Here is an 18,887-nt window from a genome sequence, read left to right as displayed (position 1 = left end):
AATGTTTTTATTAAATTGGAAACAATAAGTACCAATTGTGTAGTGTTCATAATGAACAATTTAAGGGGTGTAAAGCTAGTTCGCCTTCATGCGGGGCACCCTAAATGAGCTAGCAGATACTGGTAATCAGACAAACCAAGAAGATTGGTTCTCTTGACCACGCAGACACAAGCCTACAGTATTATTAATTGCAGACCATATCACTAGATATACCCAACAGTCCTTTTCAGGACTTGCCAACAAGAAATCTTGTGCCTTCGATCCAAATTTGCCACATAAATATGGAAAGCATAAGTTATTCTAAGAGCCAGTATTTATATAAAACTACTGAAGAACGACAATATTAATCTGGTCACAATCCAGGAAACACATTGTAACACTGAGGAACAATTGTGGAATAGAGGCAAAATACCTCTGGATATGATTTATTTTGTTGAGAGACAGATAGAAAGTGACAGACAGAGAGAAAGAGTAAGAGACAGAGAGAGAGAGAGATAGAAAGCGACAGAGAGAGCGTGAGACAGAGACAGCGACACCGACACAGAGAGAGACAGCGACAGAGAGAGAGAAAAACATAGTGAAAGAGAGAGGCAAAGAGAGAGAGTGATACAGTGAGAGAGAGAATGAGAGAGTGAAACAGAGATAGAAAAAGAGACAGTGAGAAAGAGATAGATAGAGGGAGCGTCAGAGACAGAGAGAGAGAGAGACAATGAGTGAGAAAGAGAGAGTGATAGTGAGAGAGAAAGAGAGAGAGCGGCAGAGAGAGATAGAGACAAAGAGGGATAGAAACAGAGTGAGAGAGAGTGATAGAGAAAGAGACAACAGTGACAGAGAGAGACAGTGATAGAGAGAGAGATACTGACGGAGAAAGAGCGACAGAGGGAGAGAGAAAGAGAAAGAGAGAGAGAAACAGACAAAAAGAGACAGACACACACAAAGAGAGACAGAGACAGCGACATAGAGACAGAGGGAGGCAAAGAGACAGAGAGATAGTGAGAGGGGGTGAGACAGAAAGAGAGAGAGACAGTGTGATAGAGAGAGAGAGGGGAGTGGTAGAGAGTGCAAGACAGAGAGAGAAACAAAGAGAGGCGAAAAGACAGAGAGAGAGAGAGAGAGAACGAGATAGAGAAAAACACAGAGAGAGAAATAGAAAGAGAGAGAGTGAGAAACAGAGAGAAAGAGAGGGACAGAGAGACAGATAAAAACAGAGAGAGAGAAGAGAGACAGATAGAAAGTGAAAGAGAGAGATAGAGAAAGAGAGAGAGAGAGAGAGACAGAGCGACAGGGAGAAAGACAGAGAGAGAGAGAGACCTACACAGAGAGAGAGATAGAGAAAGAGAGAGAGAGCGAGAGAGACAGAGCGACAGGGAGAAAGACAGAGAGAGAGAGAGACAGAGTGAAAGATAGAGGGGGAGAGCATGAGACAACGAGAGAGAGACAGTGAGACAGCGAGAGAGGGGGAGAGCATGAGACAACGAGAGAGAGAGAGAGACAGTGAGAGAGAGTGACAAAGAGGGATAGAGACAGTGAGAGAGAAAGACAGAGAGACAGTGAAAAAGAGAGAGAAGGAGAGTGAGAAAGAGAGGGATAGTGAGAGAAACAGAGAGAGAGGGCGTGAGACAGAGACAGCGGGAGAGAGAGAGAAGGAAAGAGAAAGACAGAGACAGCAACAGAGTCACAGAAGGAGAGAAAGACAGACAGAGAGAGAGAGAGAGACACGCACACACACACACACACACACACAGACAGACAGAGACTGAGAGAGACACAAAGACACAGACAGACAGACAGCCAGTCAGACAGAGACAGATATTCAGACACAGACAGAGATAGAGTGAGGAGGGAATACATCCAAAATTGCCTCGTTTGCGAGTTATGGCTAATGGAAGATGTGGCTCAGATTTCAGCTACCTCTGTGAAATGAGGTCGAACTGAATTTTATAGGATGTTAATTAAGCGGCAGAATTAGTGATTTGTTATGGTTGTTGAGCTTTCTTTTTTCCTGTTTAGCCTCCGGTAATTACCTTTCAGATAATACTTCATAGGATGAATGAGGATGATACGTATGAGTGTATATGAAGTCACAACTCTTGTACAGTCTCAGTTCGACCATTCCTGAGATGTGTGGTTAATTGAAACCCAAACACCAAAGAACACCGGTATCCACGATCTAGTATTCAAATCCGAGTAAAAATAACTGACTTACTAGGACTTGAATGCTGGAACTCTCGACTTACAAATCAGCTGATTTGTGAAGACGCATTCACCACTAGACCAATCCGGTGGGTTATGGTTGTTGCCCTAAAAAAATAGAATAAAACAGGTCTCAGAACCAGTAGGACTCAGAACTTCAGTAGGTTTTGAGAAATCTGCGGTGAAAACCAATAAATTGGAGGAAAAAACTCTATTTTTTACGTTTGATGTACAATAATTTTGTTAAGTGGGTTATGAACACATAAAAATTTTAAGCAGAACTTGTTGACAACTTAATTAATTATGAACAAATTAGCTTAACATAAGTTGAATAAAATAAACAGAATTTAGAAAAATTAGAATCTTTAACACTAGACCAAAGTGTATATGTAGAGGTTTATAATAGATGTTCAAAAACGAGCCCGGCATTTTCAACACATTCTTGGCACACCTCTGTACTGCTTTTGTTGCGCTTTTTAGTTCTAAGGGCTGTCCTTTGTTGGTCAGCCGCATCCATAATGCGGACAATTAATTCCTCAAGAGAATGCATTTTTGTTTTGTATACAATATTTTTCATCCATCCCCAGATGCGTTTCCAGATTATCGCGTTTCACGGAACTATATTCTGAATATGAACGAAATCAGACCATAAATATGTTTTTTTTTTTTTTAATATCACGGCCACACCAACACCTAGGAGGTCCATGTTTTGCAAAAATATCTCATTCACGTAACTAATATATTCTGTACCAAATCTGAACATAAATAATATTTTTTTGAAATATCTCGACTCCACCGTCTTTAGCAGGTTCATGTCTTGCAAGAATATCTCCTTTAACGTAACTAAAATTTATTCTGAATATCAGCCAAATCGTAGTATAAATAATTTTTTTGGGAAATATCACAATCTCACAACTACCTAGGAGATCCATGTTTTCCAAAAATATTTCATTTCACTTCACTAATATATATTCTGAATATGTAACAAATCAGACCATAAACACATTTTTTTTTTTTAAATATCACGACCCCACAATCACCTAGCAAATCTATGTTTCCCAAAAATATCTCCTTTCACGTAAGTAATATATATTCTGAATATGAACCAAATTGGATCATAAATAAATTTTTTTTGAAATATCATGACTTTAACACCACCTAGTAGGTCCATGTCTTGCAAAAATATCTTGTTTCATGTAATAATTATTATTTTGAATATGAGCCATACCGGACCATAAATAATTTTTTTTATATATCATGATCGCACTACCATTTAGCAGATCCATGTTTTGCAAAAATATCTCGTTTCATGTCAGTTTGCACTGACACGAAGTGTCAGTTGCACTTCATAAGATCACTGTGTCAGTTGCACTTTTCATTCATTATTTTGAATTTTATCTTAATTAACAATCAATTTCAATACTCTTAAGAATCAATAGACTTGTATAAAATATTTATTTTTATTAAGGATTATTAAAAAAAAATTTTTTTATTATTTTTAATAATATTACAACTTTATCAGTACCAAATAATACTAATTCATATTGAAAGTGAATAATCATTCATAAATATTCGATTGTTAGCTCGTTTAATCATTATCATGTATTTAAAATTTTGCAAAATTTTTGTACAACTAAAAACTTTTGTCCCAAAATCCCTTACTTATATGTTCAAATAACCCGGTAGAAATGAGATTTTGGGACGAGCGTATACGCATGCGCGCCGAATACTGTGCGCAATGCTACACCTTGTTACTTTCATCATGATACGGCTAATCAGTTTTGAATTATGCGAGATACAAACGTACATACTGACTTCACGCCGAAAGTAGTCAAAATGAATTCAAAGATGGTTAAAATGGATATTTCCGCTTAAATCTGAAAACCGAAATTTTTCACGAACACATTGCTTCCTTTACTTAAATTAAGAAGTGTATTAAAAAAAAAAATTATGAATTCGTGTGAATTAATAATATATTATAAATATAGATAGTATTTTAATTTATTTTTTATTTTTTATTTGGTGTTTTATAAGTTACAAAATAATATTGGTTTTAATACATTTAGTTAACGTTACATTCAAAAGATTTACAATTGACTTGTTTCCCGCGTAGACTTTAAAAATCAAAATGTCGGCAGTAAAGGATTGGTTTAATATTGATGCAAAGATAGCGTCCTTTCAAACGTTACGTTAGTAGCTGTTATTTAAGTAATTTAGTGGCGTCGGTTTGTCTGTTGGTTTAGGTCGCCAATGCTTACTACGAAAAATTATTTTATAGATCTACTGATTGGTTTCTGTGAATAGTGAAATAACATTTTTTACCCTTGCTCCACGTACTAAAAGTGTGTAATGATTTATACATATTTAATCTGTTCTAAATAAGTGGATGAAAAATGTAAGTAATTGCATTTAATTAATTTTGTTGAATTACTGTATATAATATTAAAGTGAGTTTTTGAAGGCGGCTTTACACATTAAGTATTTGTACAGGTGTACTTGATAAATTGTGATAAATAAAGAGGTATACTAGGTAAATTAAAAATATAAGTGATTATAACGTTAACATTTATGACGTTATCTTTATAGTAAAGATTTTATTCAAAATTATCAGTTGCATATTGGTTATTCCTGCTGAATATTAAGTAGCTAATTAATGATTTCTCCATTCTAGCTGTCTATTTTAATGGTTTGCTTAAAGTGTTTAACATTTGTACATAAAGAAACACGTAAACATTTACTACCTGAGACAAATGATTTAAATTACACCTTCAAAATTTTATATAAATAAACTCAAATTTGTTATACAAATGTGAAAAGCATAGTACAGTATATATTTATTCATTTAACAGCATAACAAAAAAAAAGAAATAATACATATGTTATTAAATTATATTCAAATTGATAAAATTTTTCTTGCAAAAGACTTTTGAAGCTCCATTTTAAATCTGCTTCTTCTTGTAGGAATGAGGTAAAATATATATATATTGTATTTTTGTGAATTGTTATGTGCTGTTAATAAATTAATTAATTAGCTGCATAAGACATTTGGAAGAAAGATTTTTATTAATCTGAAACAGATTAGTTTAAAAACATTAAACATAATTATTTAGGATTTCCTTTTATAAAAAAAATTGTTAATTTAGTATCATCCATTCAATTTAAGTAACTATAAAGTTTGAGTTCTTTTTCTAAATTATAGCATTTCAAAATTTCTGTAAATTTCTTCTAATTTGCTTAATTTATAAGAATTATCCTTGAGTTTAGACCGTAGAGTTTTCTTAAAATTATTTTTTTAACTGTACTAGATTTTTCCTTAAAAATTTTGTAGACCTTACATACCACACAACACTTCTCTAAAACTATGTTTCTTAGTGTCTTAATTATGGGTTTTTGAATAAGAATTTTTTATTTTTTTGAAAGCCACTTTCATTTTTTGTGTCTGGCTTTTACTTCTTCTTTTTAAAAACATTCAGCGTAATTATTTCACCTAAATGTTTAAATTTTTGTACCTATTTGATTGATTCTTATTCTGAAATTTTCATGGTTTGGATTCTACTTTTATTATTGGAATCAATTATATGAAATTTGCAGCTTGATTTTGTTTGCACATTTTTCTAATTCTTGAATTCTTTAATGTCTATTGCCAACGTTACCAAATCATCAGCAGATGCTAAAATGTTTACATTTAAACATATAGATGTTGTGCCCCATTTTTATTAAGTATTTGTATTATCCTATTCTATTTCTCAGTAAACTTTTCCAGAGTGCAGTTGAACAATATTAGTGAAGAGACCATCACGTTGCCTCACTATAGATTTTGTTTCAAAGGGTTCGGAAATTCCTCTCAAAAATTAAAATTTTGAGTATGTTTAGTGTCTATTATTGACAGTTAGGAAGTTTTATCGCCTTTAGGAAAGTTTACAAAAATAAACTATTAATTCCAGATTTGTAATCTTTTTGTACTTTTATAATTATATAATTACTGTTTTTTTTTATCAATACCAATTGTCTGTGATTTTTATATTATCATTATTTTCAAACCATCTATGGTGGAAATATGTGAATCTTTTCTAAGCTCAACTCTCTCAAACCAGCTGATATTTTTAAATTAATTCAACTTGAATAACAAGTGAATTACTTTTTTTTTTTTAAATGTAAGGAAAAGATTAAGTTTTTCAAATTTTTACAATCTGATGTAAACAATCATTTTTGTAAATAAATGGCTATGTAATTTTCAAGAATTTTTTTTAGACTAATTTTTTAAAGCAAATACATTCTGATTAACTATATTGCAATTAGTATTTCAATTATAATAAATAAATAAAAATTAATTTTGAATTATTCAGACTAATTGATAAATAAAGAGTTTTGGAAAAACGTATACAACTCTTTTCCTATTGAAAAAACTCAATATTTTTTTTTTTTTATTTTTGTAACCATTACGATCAGGTGGAATGTAAACATCAATTTTATATCATATTCATATTTTATATCATATTGGGTGCCTATAAATAGTGGATTGAGAACACACCAATCGGCAGATTATTATTGTTTATTAGTACATACTTTAGTTGTAAACTCTAATTTTATTGAAAATTGTTAAGTTTAAAATATAATTAACATCATAATTTTCCTTCATGCTTTAACATTGTTCTATTGTTTTTTAATTATAGTAAATTTTTATTTTTATATTTTCCAGACAGAAGTGATGCACCAACAGAGATTAAAATAACATGCCCAGGTATATAAAGAATTTAAGTAATTAGTAAATGATCATAAAAAAGAATCAACATCTGGAATAACGTTAAAGGTAAGAACTCTTATTATTTATTTAATAACATTTCAGAATAACAGCTTTGAAAAATCAATTCCATATTTATGATAGAAGGTAGATTTTACCGTCAACAATTATATAATTTTGTGTTCTGTCAGCAACGGTGGAAACCAGAAAAAGATTTTTCCTTCTTAAGGCATGGTTTCATAGACTGCATTGTGTGTGTGAGTGTGTGGGCAAAAAAAAATTGTTAAGTTATCAGTGGAATGAATCACCACTGATACACTTTAAACACATATTAGTCCAATTTATTTGTTATATATATATTTTTTTTCAATTTTGCTTATCCTTGAGATTTTGTTAAATTAATTTTGCTTTTGTAATTGCTAATTTTTTACATGATTTAATGATGACATACTTATAATGGTTTTAATATTTATACTAATTGAGTATGCGCATGAATATTGTTGGAGATGCATTCATTTGATTTTAGAAATAATCAGGATAAAGGATTGCCAATATTTCCAGTTTCATTATAATTTTCACCATCATTTTATTAGTTTTAGGAAGGGTAAAATTACCAGTTGCGTGAGACTATGAATTTTTGTGGGGTCCAATTGTATTTAAATTTAATTTTGGGTTGTAGTGATCACAACAAGGCCCTGCTGAGAATAATTCAAGGTATTTTTTCTCCCTTGGGAAAGTCAGCTTTTTTTTTATTTATAGATAAGACCAGTTGTTATTACTGATGTGGAATTATTTTTTATTGGCGTATTAATAAATATACTATTTTTTTTTTTTTTGTCTTCAGTCATTTGACTGGTTTGATGCAGCTCTCCAAGATTCCCTATCTAGTGCTAGTCGTTTCATTTCAGTATACCCTCTACATCCTACATCCCCAACAATTTGTTTTACATACTCCAAACGTGGCCTGCCTACACAATTTTTCCCTTCTACCTGTCCTTCCAATATTAAAGCGACTATTCCAGGATGCCTTAGTATGTGGCCTATAAGTCTGCCTCTTCTTTTAACTATATTTTTCCAAATGCTTCTTTCTTCATCTATTTGCCGCAATACCTCTTCATTTGTCACTTTATCCACCCATCTGATTTTTAACATTCTCCTATAGCACCACATTTCAAAAGCTTCTAATCTTTTCTTCTCATATACTCCGATCGTCCAAGTTTCACTTCCATATAAAGCGACACTCCAAACATACACTTTCAAAAATCTTTTCCTGACATTTAAATTAATTTTTGATGTAAACAAATTATATTTCTTACTGAAGGCTCGTTTAGCTTGTGCTATTCGGCATTTTATATCGCTCCTGCTTCGTCCATCTTTAGTAATTTTACTTCCCAAATAACAAAATTCTTCTACCTCCATAATCTTTTTTCCTCCTATTTTCACATTCAGCGGTCCATCTTTGTTATTTCTACTACATTTCATTACTTTTGTTTTGTTCTTGTTTATTTTCATGCGATAGTTTTTGCGTAGGACTTCATCTATGCCGTTCATTGTTTCTTCTAAATCCTTTTTACTCTCGGCTAGAATTACTATATCATCAGCAAATCGTAGCATCTTTATCTTTTCACCTTGTACTGTTACTCCGAATCTAAATTGTTCTTTAACATCATTAACTGCTAGTTCCATGTAAAGATTAAAAAGTAACGGAGATAGGGAACATCCTTGTCGGACTCCCTTTCTTATTAGGGCCTCTTTCTTATGTTCTTCAATTGTTATTGTTGCTGTTTGGTTCCTGTACATGTTAGCAATTGTTCTTCTATCTCTGTATTTGAACCCTAATTTTTTTAAAATGCTGAACATTTTATTCCAATCTACGTTATCGAAAGCCTTTTCTAGGTCTATAAACGCCAAGTATGTTGGTTTGTTTTTCTTTAATCTTCCTTCTACTATTAATCTGAGGCCTAAAATTGCTTCCCTTGTCCCTATACTTTTCCTGAAACCAAATTGGTCTTCTCCTAACACTTCCTCCACTCTCCTCTCAATTCTTCTGTGTAAAATTCTAGTTAAGATTTTTGATGCATGACTAGTTAAACTAATTGTTCTATATTCTTCACATTTATCTGCCCTGCTTTCTTTGGTATCATAACTATAACACTTTTTTTGAAGTCTGACGGAAATTCCCCTTTTTCATAAATATTACACACCAGTTTGTATAATCTATCAATCGCTTCCTCACCTGCACTGCGCAGTAATTCTACAGGTATTCCGTCTATTCCAGGAGCCTTTCTGCCATTTAAATCTTTTAATGCTCTCTTAAATTCAGATCTCAGTATTGTTTCTCCCATTTCATCCTCCTCAACTTTCTCTTCTTCCTCTATAACACCATTTTCTAATTCATTTCCTCCGTATAACTCTTCAATATATTCCACCCATCTATCGACTTTACCTTTCGTATTATATATTGGTGTACCATCTTTGTTTAACACATTATTAGATTTTAATTTATGTACCCCAAAATTTTCCTTAACTTTCCTGTATGCTCCGTCTATTTTACCAATGTTCATTTCTCTTTCCACTTCTGAACACTTTTCTTTAATCCACTCTTCTTTCACCAGTTTGCACTTCCTGTTTATAGCATTTCTTAATTTCCAATAGTTCATTTTACTTTCTTCATCACTAGCATTCTTATATTTTCTACGTTCATCCATCAGCTGCAATATATCGTCAGAAACCCAAGGTTTTCTACCGGTTCTCTTTATTCCGCCTAAGTTTGCTTCTGCTGATTTAAGAATTTCCTTTTTAACATTCTCCCATTCTTCTTCTACATTTTCTACCTTATCTTTTTTACTCAGACCTCTTGCGATGTCCTCCTCAAAAATCTTCTTTACCTCCTCTTCCTCAAGCTTCTCTAAATTCCACCGATTCATCTGACAACTTTTCTTCAGGTTTTTAAACCCCAATCTACATTTCATTATCACCAAATTATGGTCGCTATCAATGTCTGCTCCAGGGTAAGTTTTGCAGTCAACGAGTTGATTTCTAAATCTTTGCTTAACCATGATATAATCTATCTGATACCTTCCAGTATTGCCTGGCTTTTTCCAAGAATATATTCTTCTATTATGATTTTTAAATTGGGTGTTGGCAATCACTAATTTATACTTCGTGCAAAATTCTATAAGTCGGTCCCCTCTTTCATTCCTTTTGCCCAGCCCGTATTCACCCACTATATTTCCTTCCTTGCCTTTTCCAATGGTTGCATTCCAATCTCCAACTATTATTAAATTTTCATCTCCTTTTACGTGTTTAATTGCTTCATCAATCTCTTCGTATACACACTCTACCTCATCATCATCATGGGCGCTTGTAGGCATATAGACGTTAACAATCGTTATCGGTTTAGGTTTTGATTTTATCCTTATTACAATGATTCTATCGCTATGCGTTTTGAAATACTCCACTCTCCTCCCTATCTTCTTGTTCATCACGAAACCTACTCCTGCCTGCCCATTATTTGACGCTGAGTTAATTACTCTAAAATCACCTGACCAAAAGTCGCCTTCCTCTTCCCACCGAACCTCACTAATTCCTACTATATCCACATTTGTCCTACCCATTTCCCTTTTTAAATTTTCTAGCCTACCAACCTTTTTCAAGCTTCTAACATTCCACGCTCCGACTCGTAGAGTGTTATTTTTTAATTTTCTGATGACCCCTTCCTTAGTAGTCCCCACCCGGAGATCCGAACGGGGGACTATTTTACCTCCGGAATATTTTACCAAGGAAGGCGCCTCCATTATTGCTATGTGAAAATGCAGAGAGCCACATTTTCTTGGAAAAAAAGCAGCTGTAGTTTTCCATTGCTTTCAGCTGCGCAGTACTCAGAAGACTGAGTGATGTATATACGGCCGTTTAAGTCGTCCTGACTCACGTCCCTAACAACTACTGAAAGAGCTGCTGCCTTCTTTCAGGAATCATTCCTTAGTCTGGCTCTCAACAGATACCTCTCCGATATGGTTGCACCTTCGGTCCAGCTACTCTGTATCCCTGAGCACTCAAGCCCCCTCACCAACGGCAAGGTCTCATGATTCATAGAGGAGGAAATATACTATATTTTATATTATTAATAAATATAATATCTATGAAAAATTGTCTGAACTGCTTTACTCTACTACTGCGGCTAAAGATACCCGAGGAAACTTTTGTTTGTGAATATTTTAGGTGCAACACTTCATTGAAACCTCTCCTCCCACTTTATTTCTACCTGTTGAGTGTGGGTATACCCTTTACATTTGAAGGTATTATCGTTTCACTAGTCATAAATTTAAAGTAAGAATTTTGGAAAAATGTTTACTGCTCTTTTCCTATTGAAAAAACTTAATATTTTTTTAATTTTTGTAATTATTACAATCAGTGGCAACGTAAACATCAATTTTAGCTTTGTACCATATTGGGTGCCTATAAATATTGGATTGAGAACACACCAATCGGCAGATTATTATTCTTTATAAAATATATACTTTAGTCATAAATTCTAATTTTCTTGAAAATTGCTAGGATTAAAATACAATTAACATCATAATTTTCAGTCAGGCTTTAACATTGTTCTATTGTTTTTTAATTATAGTAAGTTTTTATTTGTATATTTTTCAGACAGAAGTGATGCACCAACAGAGATTAAAATAAAATGCCCAGGTACATAAAAAATTTAATTAATTAGTAAATTTTTATAAAAATCAATATCTGGAAAAAGATAAAGTTAAGAACAGTTATTATTAATTCCATACGTGAAATTCCCTAAGATTTTTTAAAATTTCACAGAGAATTAATAGATTTTCTCAATAAAATTCTTTGATTACTTTTGGTTCACTAAGAGTCGAGATGAGAAAGTTGGGCACGAAGTCATATTGTTTAGTTTACATTTGAAAGTCCCTTAAAGTTTAAAGAAAATCTATAAAAAGCAGAATATTATTCTTACCACTACTACAGTGTTAGTCATATATCTTGCATACTTATAGCATCTGTTCACTCCCAATTGTATGTGTATTTGAACAGTTGTTTGAAGTAAATTTATTCATAGAATTAATTTAAATTATCAAATATATAACATACCGCTTACTAAAAAGTCAAACATTATACAACAGTTATTTAAATCGGAAACAAATTTTGTTAAAATAATTAGGTACCCCTCATTTAAAATAGCAGTATGACCAATATAGTCCACATGCAAATTCCTGGTCAAATTATCCATTATTATATCAAATGGGTTTTGGGAAAGACTTGTTATAAGATTACATTTAAAATTGGATGACAAATTTGATATGCAGACCTAAAAAGCGACGAGAGCATGTAAAATAATTTTTTATCATCAACTAATTTACAAATTTTATTGGCAATTTCTATCGACAATTTAACCATTATTGTAATCTCAAATACACAACAAATATTAGAGTACATTATTTAGTACATTAACTTAACATTGACAAATAATCACCACCATCACTTATCAGCTGTCATTGAACAACGATCGGATCACGATCACCATTATTCATTGAGCACCGGTCAGGTCATAAATCACCGTTCATTGAATGCTTGATCCCCATTCAATGAGCACCGATTAGATCACAGATCACGTTTCAATGAGTACCAATTGGGTCAGGTCAGAGTTCATTGTTCAGCGATCATAATCATCATCATTAATAATATAACAGTTATCAAAATGGGTTACACATCTTGTTAAAATAATTAGGGTACACCTCATGTAACATGTAGTATGACCAATGTATTCCACACACAAATTCGTGGTCATATTATCCATTATTATATCAAATTGGTTTTGGGAAAGACTTGCTATATTACATTTAATATATGATGACGAAATTTGATATGCAGACCTAATAAGCGGCGAGAGTACATAAAATAATTTTACATTATCAACTAATATATAATACACTGCTTACTTTTACAAAATTTATTGGCAATATCTATCGACAATTTAACCATTATTGTAATCTCAAATACACAACAAATATTAGGGTAGATAACACTGGGTGCATAACACTGGTTAGGGTATTAGGCTACATAACACTGACAAATAATCACCACCATCACTTATCAGCTGTCATTGAGCAACGATCTGATCACGATCACCATTATTCATTGAGCACCGATCAGGTCATAAATCACCGTTCATTGAATGCTTGATCCCCATTCAATGAGCACCGATTAGATCAAAGATCACGTTTCAATGGGTACCGATTGGGTCAGGTCAGAGTTCATTGTTCAGCGATCATAATCATCATCATCAATAATATAACAGTTATCAAAATGGGTTACATATCTTGTTAAAGTAATTAGGTATACCTCATGTAACATGTAGTATGACCAATGTAGTCCACACACAAATTCCTGGTCATATTATCCATTACTATATCAAATTGGTTTTGGGAAAGACTTGCTATAAGATTACATTTAATATTTGAAGACAGAATTTCTGACCTAAAACGCAGCGAGAGCACACAAAATAAATTTAAATTATCAAATAATATGTAATATACTGCTTGCTTAAAATTTTTTACAAATTATATTGCCAATGTCTATCGACGATTTAACCGTAATTGTAATCTCAAATATTGGGGTAAATTATTTAGTACATTAACATAACACTGACAAATAATCACCACCATCACTAATCAGCTGTCATTGACAACGATCTGATCACGATCACCATTATTCATTGAGCACTGATATCAGGTCATAAATCACCGTTCATTGAATGCTTGATCCCCATTTAATGAGCACCGATTAGATCACAGATCAAGTTTCAATGAGTACCGATTGGGTCAGGTCAGAGTCATTGTTCAGCGATCATAATCATCATCATCAATAATATAACAGTTATCAAAATGGGTTACACATCTTGTTAAAATAATTAGGGTACACCTCATGTAATATGTAGTATGACCAATGTAGTATACACACAAATTCCTGGTCATATTATCCATTACTATATCAAATTGGTTTTGGGAAAGACTTGCTATATTACATTTAATATATGATGACGAAATTTGATATGCAGACCTAATAAGCGGCGAGAGCACATAAAATAATTTTACATTATCAACTAATATATAATACACTGACTGCTTACTTTTACAAATTTTATTGGCAATATCTATCGACAATTTAACCATTATTGTAATCTCAAATACATAACAAATATTAGGGTAGATAACACTGGGTACATAACACTGGATAGGGTATTAGGGTACATAACACTGGATAGGGTATTAGGGTACATAACACTGACAAATAATCACCACCATCACTTATCAGCTGTCATTGAGCAACGATATGATCACGATCACCATTATTCATTGAGCACCGATCAGGTCATAAATCACCGTTCATTGAATGCTTGATCCCCATTCAATGAGCACCGATTAGATCAAAGATCACGTTTCAATGGGTACCGATTGGGTCAGGTCAGAGTTCATTGTTCAGCGATCATAATCATCATCATCAATAATATAACAGTTATCAAAATGGGTTACACATCTTGTTAAAATAATTAGGGTACACCTCATGTAATATGTAGTATGACCAATGTAGTACACACACAAATTCCTGGTCATATTATCCATTACTATATCAAATTGGTTTTGGGAAAGACTTGCTATATTACATTTAATATATGATGACGAAATTTGATATGCAGACCTAATAAGCGGCGAGAGCACATAAAATAATTTTACATTATCAACTAATATATAATACACTGACTGCTTACTTTTACAAATTTTATTGGCAATATCTATCGACAATTTAACCATTATTGTAATCTCAAATACATAACAAATATTAGGGTAGATAACACTGGATAGGGTATTAGGGTACATAACACTGGATAGGGTATTAGGGTACATAACACAGTTTAGGGTATTAGGGTACATAACACTGACAAATAATCACCACCATCACTTATCAGCTGTCATTGAGCAACGATCTGATCACGATCACCATTATTCATTGAGCACCGATCAGGTCATAAATCACCGTTCATTGAATGCTTGATCCCCATTCAATGAGCACCGATTAGATCAAAGATCACGTTTCAATGGGTACCGATTGGGTCAGGTCAGAGTTCATTGTTCAGCGATCATAATCATCATCATCAATAATATAACAGTTATCAAAATGGGTTACATATCTTGTTAAAGTAATTAGGTATACCTCATGTAACATGTAGTATGACCAATGTAGTCCACACACAAATTCCTGGTCATATTATCCATTACTATATCAAATTGGTTTTGGGAAAGACTTGCTATAAGATTACATTTAATATTTGAAGACAGAATTTCTGACCTAAAACGCAGCGAGAGCACACAAAATAAATTTAAATTATCAAATAATATGTAATATACTGCTTGCTTAAAATTTTTTACAAATTATATTGCCAATGTCTATCGACGATTTAACCGTAATTGTAATCTCAAATATTGGGGTAAATTATTTAGTACATTAACATAACACTGACAAATAATCACCACCATCACTAATCAGCTGTCATTGACAACGATCTGATCACGATCACCATTATTCATTGAGCACTGATATCAGGTCATAAATCACCGTTCATTGAATGCTTGATCCCCATTTAATGAGCACCGATTAGATCACAGATCAAGTTTCAATGAGTACCGATTGGGTCAGGTCAGAGTCATTGTTCAGCGATCATAATCATCATCATCAATAATATAACAGTTATCAAAATGGGTTACACATCTTGTTAAAATAATTAGGGTACACCTCATGTAATATGTAGTATGACCAATGTAGTATACACACAAATTCCTGGTCATATTATCCATTACTATATCAAATTGGTTTTGGGAAAGACTTGCTATATTACATTTAATATATGATGACGAAATTTGATATGCAGACCTAATAAGCGGCGAGAGCACATAAAATAATTTTACATTATCAACTAATATATAATACACTGACTGCTTACTTTTACAAATTTTATTGGCAATATCTATCGACAATTTAACCATTATTGTAATCTCAAATACATAACAAATATTAGGGTAGATAACACTGGGTACATAACACTGGATAGGGTATTAGGGTACATAACACAGTTTAGGGTATTAGGGTACATAACACTGACAAATAATCACCACCATCACTTATCAGCTGTCATTGAGCAACGATCTGATCACGATCACCATTATTCATTGAGCACCGATCAGGTCATAAATCACCGTTCATTGAATGCTTGATCCCCATTCAATGAGCACCGATTAGATCAAAGATCACGTTTCAATGGGTACCGATTGGGTCAGGTCAGAGTTCATTGTTCAGCGATCATAATCATCATCATCAATAATATAACAGTTATCAAAATGGGTTACACATCTTGTTAAAATAATTAGGGTACACCTCATGTAATATGTAGTATGACCAATGTAGTATACACACAAATTCCTGGTCATATTATCCATTACTATATCAAATTGGTTTTGGGAAAGGCTTGCTATAAGATTACATTTAATATTTGAAGACAAAATTTGAATTTCTGATCTAAAACGTGGCAAAAGCACACAAAATAAATTTAAATTATCAAATTATATGTAATATACTGATACTGCTTGCTTAAAAACTTTTACAAATTATATTGCCAATGTCTATCGACCATAATTGTAATCTCAAATACACAACAAATATTAGGGTAGATTATTTAGAACATTAACATAACACTGACAAATAATTTACATTTAATATTTGATGACAAAATTTAATTTGTGGACTTAAAAAGCGACGAGGGCACATAAAATAATTTTACAGTATCAAATAATATATAATATTACACTGCTTGTTAAGTCAAACATTTTTGCAAATTTTATTGGCAATGTCTATAAATGATTTAACAATTATTGTAATATCAAACGCACAACAAATGTTAGTTTAGATTTGGTACATTAACATAACACTGACAAAATATTAATATTTGATGACAAAATTTGATTTGTGTTTTGCAAAAAGCTGTGAGAACACAATAAATATACATTATCAAATAATATATTGTCCCCACCATGCTAAAGTAACAAATGTGAAAAACTTAACTTTTCAGGAGAGTTAAACAACTTCAATGTTAAATTTTGAATAAGAATGCATATTCATAAAAGTGAAAAGGTTTAAACTAGGCTTCCTAAAAGAGAATGGATAATTTAGCACAACATGCAGGACGTTTAGATTAGTCATAAACTGACAAATCTAGAAAATGCAATTTTTCACATTCGTTACTTTAGCATGGTGGTGACAATATAATAAACTCCTTGCTTAAACATTTTTACAAATTATATTGCCAATGTCTATCAATGATTTAACCATTAGTGTAATCTAAAATACACAACAATCTTTTTAGTAGATTGTTTAGTAGATTAACATAACAATAAATGTCACCACCATTACTAATCAGTTGTTTTTTTAGCACTGATCAGATCTTAAATCACGGTTGAATACTTGATCCCAGATATGAACTTTTTTCTCATTTTGGTGTCCTGAATCGTACCTTTTTTTATATTTTTCAGGCCATTTTTAAATACTCAGGGGCAACCGGTAATTGCCTAGAAGACGCTGCCTCGGTCAGCCCTGAGTGATGTGGTTGTAGATAACCCACCCTGTGCTTGCAGCTAAAATCGCTGTACTGTAGGTGGGGGTCCCTCCTGGTTCATTGAGACATCATGACCACCACGTCTGGTCGCCACGACACCTCTCCCCAGGAACGCTACTTTTCCCGTCCTTATATCCTAATCAGGGTCCGGGTATGCACCCCACGCATACCCCCTCTGAATCACGCGCCCACCTCGCATACCTTGAGGGTCCTCAATGCTTCATCGGAGCCCCAATCCAACCACTCTTGCGTGTGGGTGACTAAAACGGCCTCAGCATTGAGGCTACCTCTCTAGTCCACGATTCGATGCCTGGCGATCTCGTTTTTTTCGCCAGTCTTTTTTTTTAAAATATACTTATTTTCTATGCAATAACCCCGTGACGTACTCCCAGTATTGTTAGGTGTCACCTTACTGGAATGCTAACTCGTCATTATGGACCTTACATCCTAAAAGGTAAGAACAGACATATAAAAATTGAACAAAAAAGTAACAGGACCTACGACTAGATATATTTTTTAATAAAGATCCCTGAGCAACAAATGCTCACATATCAAAGAATCAGAACGACTTGCGTCATTGATATACTAAATGAAAAACAGACAGAAAGGCCAACAAGTCCCTTATAAACAGTTTATATACTAAAACGTTAATTAATTTGGAGGTAAATAAAACACGGCCCGTGTTCAACACCTCTATATACATATCTAACCTGACATATAGAACAAAATAAAATACACATATACAAAAATCATCATGTACAAAAAAAATCAAAAATCTATCACTACTTAATTGCGAACCCCAAAAGGACTCTTGCTTGGGTAATCTATTGTTCATAGAAAGACCGATCTCGAATGGAGGACACGACAACGAAAAATATATACAAGGAGAACACTAAGCCTAAGCCTTTCTATCCATTAGATCCAGGCAGAAAAAAGGAGAACCGTGTATGAAAACTAAGGTAAGGTAACTACGGTAAGGTGAGATACATAGATACAAAAAAAAATTGATTGATAAGGAAACGCATATGAAAAAATACACAATTACAGCAATGTAGTACGTTTAAAAAGAAAAGAACAAAAATATCCGTGGTTTGGCCCAGCACGAAGTTACCACGATGGGTTTAATTAACTGTACAAAACAACAGTCATAACCACAACGGCCACTTGACATATCTTGAAAACACACAATTATATCTTAAACTAACATAAAATAAACATTAAACACGAAATGGTAGTAACTGTAACAATGATTCCGTCACCGGAGCCTCA

The 18,887-nt window shown here is 33.0% G+C and overlaps 1 long non-coding RNA gene across 1 annotated transcript; it reads left to right on the top strand.

Annotated features, from left to right (window-relative positions):
* Positions 1-4,358: 4,358 nt before the first annotated feature.
* Positions 4,359-12,071, top strand: LOC142330344 (uncharacterized). The gene is made up of 3 exons (XR_012757767.1): positions 4,359-4,588; positions 6,893-7,003; positions 11,588-12,071. It is a non-coding gene; the product is annotated as an uncharacterized LOC142330344 (long non-coding RNA).
* The last annotated feature ends 6,816 nt before the right edge of the window (positions 12,072-18,887 follow it).

The sequence above is a fragment of the Lycorma delicatula genome, chromosome 9 (assembly GCF_047948215.1).
Source record: "Lycorma delicatula isolate Av1 chromosome 9, ASM4794821v1, whole genome shotgun sequence".
NCBI classification, from domain to species: Eukaryota; Metazoa; Arthropoda; class Insecta; order Hemiptera; family Fulgoridae; genus Lycorma; species Lycorma delicatula.
The sequence above is the reverse complement of the archived record's forward strand: the minus strand, read 5'-3'. Positions and strand labels throughout refer to the sequence as shown.